This window comes from Acartia tonsa, chromosome 3 (assembly GCF_053477335.1).
Source record: "Acartia tonsa isolate MP-2025a chromosome 3, ASM5347733v1, whole genome shotgun sequence".
Lineage (NCBI taxonomy): Eukaryota > Metazoa > Arthropoda > Copepoda > Calanoida > Acartiidae > Acartia > Acartia tonsa.
The window spans coordinates 34050800-34057082 of NC_137262.1; the positions used below are offsets into that span (position 1 = coordinate 34050800).

The 6283-nt window shown below is 36.3% G+C and overlaps 1 long non-coding RNA gene across 1 annotated transcript; it reads right to left on the minus strand.

Annotated features, from left to right (window-relative positions):
- Positions 1-550: 550 nt before the first annotated feature.
- Positions 551-4869, minus strand: LOC145313952 (uncharacterized). Its single transcript, XR_013877580.1, has 6 exons — positions 4645-4869; positions 3993-4088; positions 3020-3111; positions 2163-2234; positions 1382-1441; positions 551-621 (listed from the first exon to the last, which is right to left on the minus strand). It is a non-coding gene; the product is annotated as an uncharacterized LOC145313952 (long non-coding RNA).
- Between the last annotated feature and the right edge of the window lie 1414 nt (positions 4870-6283).

The window sequence follows — 6283 nt, forward strand, 5'->3', positions numbered from 1 at the left end:
CATAGGTGGAAAAATTAAGTATAAATACTAACAATATCAGAATAATAAACCAGTCATCATTGACCCTCTTTATTATATTAGCCATATCTAATAATTTTTGAGCTATAATTCAGCGCTAACTTTATATTATTTGATATTGTGAATCAAATACTAACTAGTAAAACTATATTTTGTATAAATACAGATATAAGTCAAAAAATAAGTCAGTCTGTTTTTAATGTCTTGTTAGTTGCAAGCTGAACACTTATTTTTAAGCTACTTTGTAGCCTTTCAATCTTTCGAAAACTTTTTAGTTCAATTTTATTCCGATAGGTTTTTATCATATATCCAAGTATATAAATAAGGACCCGTATTAAAGTTTAGTAATTTCTTTAGAACTATCAACATTCTCATGCTTATTAAGAAATTTCTGGAGCTGAAAAGCGCTTAATAAAAAACTTAATGAAACCCAGAAAGTTATATAAAATTATTTTAACAATTAACCATATTGTTAAAACATTTCATTATTTAAAAAAATTCGACAGACAACTATACCTGGTACACAGGAAATCTCTGTGTGAGGATTACCATCGTCTAACCGCTGAGGTGGGGATCTTGGAAAATATGCATCTTAGGCTTCGACTAAAAATATAATTTATTTTATAATGCCTATCTGTGCAAAACTAAAAGTTCTTAATCCCGTGGGGGGGGAATTCCTGCAACACGCTTTAGTGGATACAGGAAACAACTTTAGGTCCCTTATTTCTAAAGAAATCTTAGATGATAATAAAATCACATTCACCCCTGCCAATCTTAGCGCTCTGTCTGTAGATTTAAAACCAGTAAATATCATAGGACACGTAAGTTTAAAATTCAGCTTTGATGGGTCAGATAAAATACTCGAAGAAACGTTTTACATCCCTGAAACGACGTCTAAAATTATAAATCTAGGATATGAATTTCTCAAAGTTAATCGAATTAATTTGTTACTAGATAAGTTGTCCTTTGAGCTCCCCACTGGCGAGCAAATCCCAATAGAAAATTCAACAATTAACATAGTTGAAGAAAGTAAAAACATACCCTTGATTCCTACAAATAATGTTCATACGGAACAAAACTCCCTTATCCCAGGAATAAATTGGAGTAACCAGGGGGGGACTGGGACATTAAAACAAAATAAAACATGCGTAAAATTAGCAAAGAAAACAACATTCTTGCCGGGGGGGAATACAACGGTGATAACAATACCTATCCATCAAAAAAATAGGAAGCTGTATATATCCCCAAATAATTCTAAAATGACAAGCCATAACGGCTTGATGCTTATGGAGGGTATTTATAATGTAAATGAGAAGGGAGAATGTTGGGTAAACTTTGTCAATTTAGCAGGAAAAAATATTACCTTATTGAATAACGTTAAAGTTGGATATTGCTTTGAATTTGAATCAGATTCCCCAAATTCCTGCAATAAAAATATTAATCAAATAAATGAATTGTCAGGAACTACACTTCTTAAAAGAATTAAATTCATTAAAGAAAAATTAGACTTAGAAAATAGTGATCTTATCAGAAATAACCCAGGGATGAAGGAAAAGGTAGTAAAATTATGCCTTGATCATTTCGATATATTTTCGGTTGACGATGCCGATATCGGTAACTGCGATCTCTTACAGTATAAAATAGACTTGATCCCCGGGGCTAAACCTATTAAGGCTAGAAACATTCAATTAAACCCATTATACGAGGCCAAATTAAAAGAACAAATTGAAAATTGGCTAAGGGGGGGCGTCATTGAGGAGGGCTACAGCGAGTGGTCCTCCCCAATCTTTGCGGTAAAGAAAAAACCAACGGCTGGGGGGGAAGGCAAACTTAGGTTCGTTAACGATTTTCGTGCGCTTAATAGTGTAACACGAAAAATTAATTGGCCCCTTCCCTTGATTTCTAGTAATTTAGAAAAATTAGGCACTGGCAATGTATTTACCACCCTCGACTTGACTAGCGCATTCCATGCGCTAGCCATTTCGGAGGAAAGTAAACACTTGACAGCGTTCACAGCCCTTAACAGGCAGTATCTTTTCAAGAAACTGCCGTTCGGACTGTGTAACGCGCCAAGTGTTTTCTGCCATTTGATGGACAGAGTCCTAACCCTTATCCCTGGCTTATACGAATTTATAATTTCTTACCTTGATGATCTTATTATATTCTCAAAGAATGTTGAGGAACATCTGAAGCATCTCAGAAAACTCTTCGGAGTCCTAAAAATAGCAAAACTTAAGTTAAATCTAGCCAAATGTAAATTTTTCACATCCGAATGTACATATTTAGGTCATATAGTCAGTTCCCAAGGACTTAAAATGAACCCCGCATATTTAGAACAAATTAAAAATTGGAGCAGGCCCAGGACAGGCAAGGAACTCCAGCGTTTCCTGGGCTTCTCCAATTATTATAGGGCCTATTTCCCATCCTATGCGAAAAATTCTTGTACCCTAGACGAACACAGAAACGATAAAGTTATCGAATGGACCAATTCCCTATCAAAAGATTGGGAAAATTTCATAAATATGTTCTCAAATTCTATAAGTAAAGGCTATCCCCAGTGGGATAATCCTAACCCCTTTATAGTAGACGTAGATTTTTCTACAAGTTATTTCGCTGGAATTCTCAGCCAAAACCAGGGGGGGGAAGAAAGAATTATTGGAATATGTTCCAAAAAATGTAACGGGGCAGAGAAAAATTATCCAAGTTATAAAGGCGAATTAGCATGTCTAGTATTTGTTCTTAAAACCTTTCTTCATTATTTAAGATTTAGAAACTTTATTGTACGTACAGATTTGATTTCCTTAGTTCATTACAAAAAATGGCAAAAAGGAACAATAAATGGTGTAACTCTGAGATGGATTTTCTTTATCCAGAGTTTTGACTTTACAGTAATTCATAGGAAGGGTAGGGACCATTGCAATGCCGACAATCTATCTAGAGGGCAATTTTTATGCAAAGAACATAAGGAAACCGATTGTGAAAAATGTACTAGCTCATTTACCTTGGATCCTTATGAACAGGATTGCCCATACCAAGACCAGATTTTTGAGTTACATGCGGCTTCGGAAGTCGGTGTGCACAATGTTTGGCAATCTGAAACACAAAAAGATCAAGTATTATCTGAAATTCGTAGGTGGATATTCGAAAAAAAGAAGTTGTCGAGTTTTGAAAAAGCTGAACTAACCGGCCGGAAAGAGGTCCTTTTTAAATTAATAGAACATTTATACGTTATGGAAGGACTTCTAATATTTAGACAACCTCTTAGCAATGGAACGTTCATTGAAAGACCCGTCGTACCCATTGGATTATATAATAAAGTTTTTGAATTAGCACATAATAATATTATAGGTCACAAGGGGGTTAACGAAACAATACGCAAGATAAATGAAAGATTCTTCCTTATAGGAATTAATAAGTTTGTCGAATCACGCATCAAAAATTGTATCACCTGCCTAAGAAAAATAGGACAGGTACCTAAACATAAACAACCTATCACCCATTCAGCCATTAGTCACGAGATTTTTGGCCAGGTATCAGTAGACCTTATCGGTCCTTTAACCCCTAACTATTTCCAAGGACAACATGTCCGTTACATATTTATCCTAGTTGACCTATTCTCTAGGTACATAATCGCCCACCCCATCAAGGACGCCACCGTGGAAAGCACGGTGAAGGTCATCCTTGAACAGGTGGTACCCACCTACGGCTTATTTCGGTCATTGAGGAGTGACAGGGGAACAAACTTTACTGGGGAAGTTTTCAAAAAAGTTATGGATGAACTAGGTATCGAAACTAAACTTATTCCCCCAAGAAACCCTAATAGTAACCCATGTGAAAGGCATAATCAAAGCATTTATGCAGGTCTAAGATCCGATGACCGATTTGAAAGTAAAGACTGGGCAAGAAAATTAGCTTTGACCACTTTTGTAATTAACTCTAGTACGTCTAGAAGAACGGGGTATACGCCATATTACCTTATGTTCGGCAGACAACCAACTCTCAATCTCGATTTCTTTTCTCCAATCCTGCAGAAAAGGCAGGACATTGATTGCAGGTCTTACTTAAACTACCTAAAAAATTTGGAAGAAATTATTGCACAGGTTTCCAAAAAATCTAAAATCTATTTAGAGTTTCAAAATAAATCTAGGAAGGCTTCATCTCCCCTTTTCGTTAACGACGTATGCTTTGCATTTTTTAACCTAGTCAAGATAGGGGTCAGTAAAAAATTGCAATCTTTCTATGGGGGTCCTTTTATTGTAACAAAAAAATTCTCAGAGGCCCTTTTTGAACTCAGTCCCTTTGGATCAAATCCAATAAAAACTAACCAAGTTGTTAGTAGAGATAAAATACGAAAAATAGATTCTAAAGTAGAATTATTGGGGGAAACACTTTCCTTTAACGTCTTTCCAATTGAGGAAATTGTCCCGTCTGAGGAAATAACCTTGACCATAGATAATACCGGGCAAACCGAAATAAACGATAATAAAGGTATGGAAAATGACGATTTTACCTACCTAGATAACGATGGTGACGATTTTATAGAAGAAAACCCTGAAACTAGTCAGGACTTACCCCAGGGGGAGGTGGATTGTGATGGGGGAGGGGATATAATGGAAAAAAACTCACCATTTGAGCCACAGCCCAAAGACCAAGAACCCCCTGGCGCAGATCGGTCATCCGGTCCTAACATCCACGTCGAAAATAGTTTCTTGGAAGAAACCGTCCCGTCCGAGGCTTCTTTCTTCGCACAAAGACCCAAACAATCCAGCCCTGAAAAGGTTATTAATGTTAACAAACAAAGCATAGTACCCAAGTATATATTAGAAGAAGAAAGAAAAACTAGGTCACAAGGGGGGGATAACCGCATACATGTCCAAATCGGACTGCATAACCCAATTAAAAGGAAGAAATAAAATGTATATAAAATGTATAATTATATAAAACCAAGGTGGCAAATGTATATAGCTTAATCTACGTATGTATAATAACGAAAATAAACAAAAAATATATGTTAAAACTAACTAATTAACATATTTCAGAGAAAAACAAGAAGCATAAAAATAAAATGCAGCATCATTTGGCAAAGGCACCAGGAGCTCGAGGTAAATTTATGTTGGGATTCTTGGGGCTTTTTATTATTTTGGCAAAATCAAATGCGTCCGAAATAATACAAATAGATGCGACTCAATGTGTAGCAAACGAAAATCCGCGTTTGAAAATCTCTGAATGCGCTGCGTTTCTCAATATTACCAATATTGAACAAAAACAATTTCACCTACTTCAAAAGGTTGAAAGAAAAATTATACCTGGAATTCGTTGCCACCTCCGAACCAGTACTCATTACTGGTATTGTGGCAGATATAGCCACATCCACCTCGCTGCTCCAGCACTCGTGGAGATACCGAGCCTCGTAACTTATGAAGACTGTTACACCATGTCCAAAACTAAAATATTTAACTTTGAAGGAAAATCAGTCTCAGTGTATGAACACCAGATGTCATACACGCGTTTCCTGGTAAACGGGACGCTTACTTACCCCAACGACCTCCTTAACGGCATCGACCCCGCCTGCGAGGGAAACGGCGTAACCATTAACGGCATTTTTATCCCTGGGACATTTGAGGAAAAACAAATAGGGGTCCAGGCTGAGCCTGTTGAATTATTACAAACAAAAGCGGGCTGTTACCTGGGCAGTCACTGGGTGGGAAACAATTGTTTAGATCACAATCTGAGAATAGGCTACGATAGAATTATCTCAGATGATAAATCTGATAGCGCACAAAAATTCACTTCTCCTTGGCGAACGGTAGACATCTTTAATATTTCATTGTTTACATTTGAAGGAGAACAGGGTGCCCAAAAATATCTAGTGATCGATCCCCAAATTACGCTAGCGCTAGAACTTAAAGATAAAAAACACTTTGAAAATCTAATTCCCGAATTATTTTATTACAAAACTAATATTGATAACTTAATGGTATGGTTCACAAATTCTATAAAACCATATTTCCCACTTTTAAACGCTAAAGAAAAGGATGACATGTTACCACTAGAGATTTTCTATTCCTACCAACAATATAATAAATTAATTGTCCCCGAAACTCGCTGTTTACAGAACCATTTTCTGTCTAAAAGTAGTATCCAGACTCATCGTAAAAAACTAGTTAGGGCGCTCGGTGAACTGGATTTAGTAATACAGTGCGATAGTCTTAAAATCAATGTTTCTTTGGGAGAAAATTTACCCTGTTTTGTGGATCATTTCTCG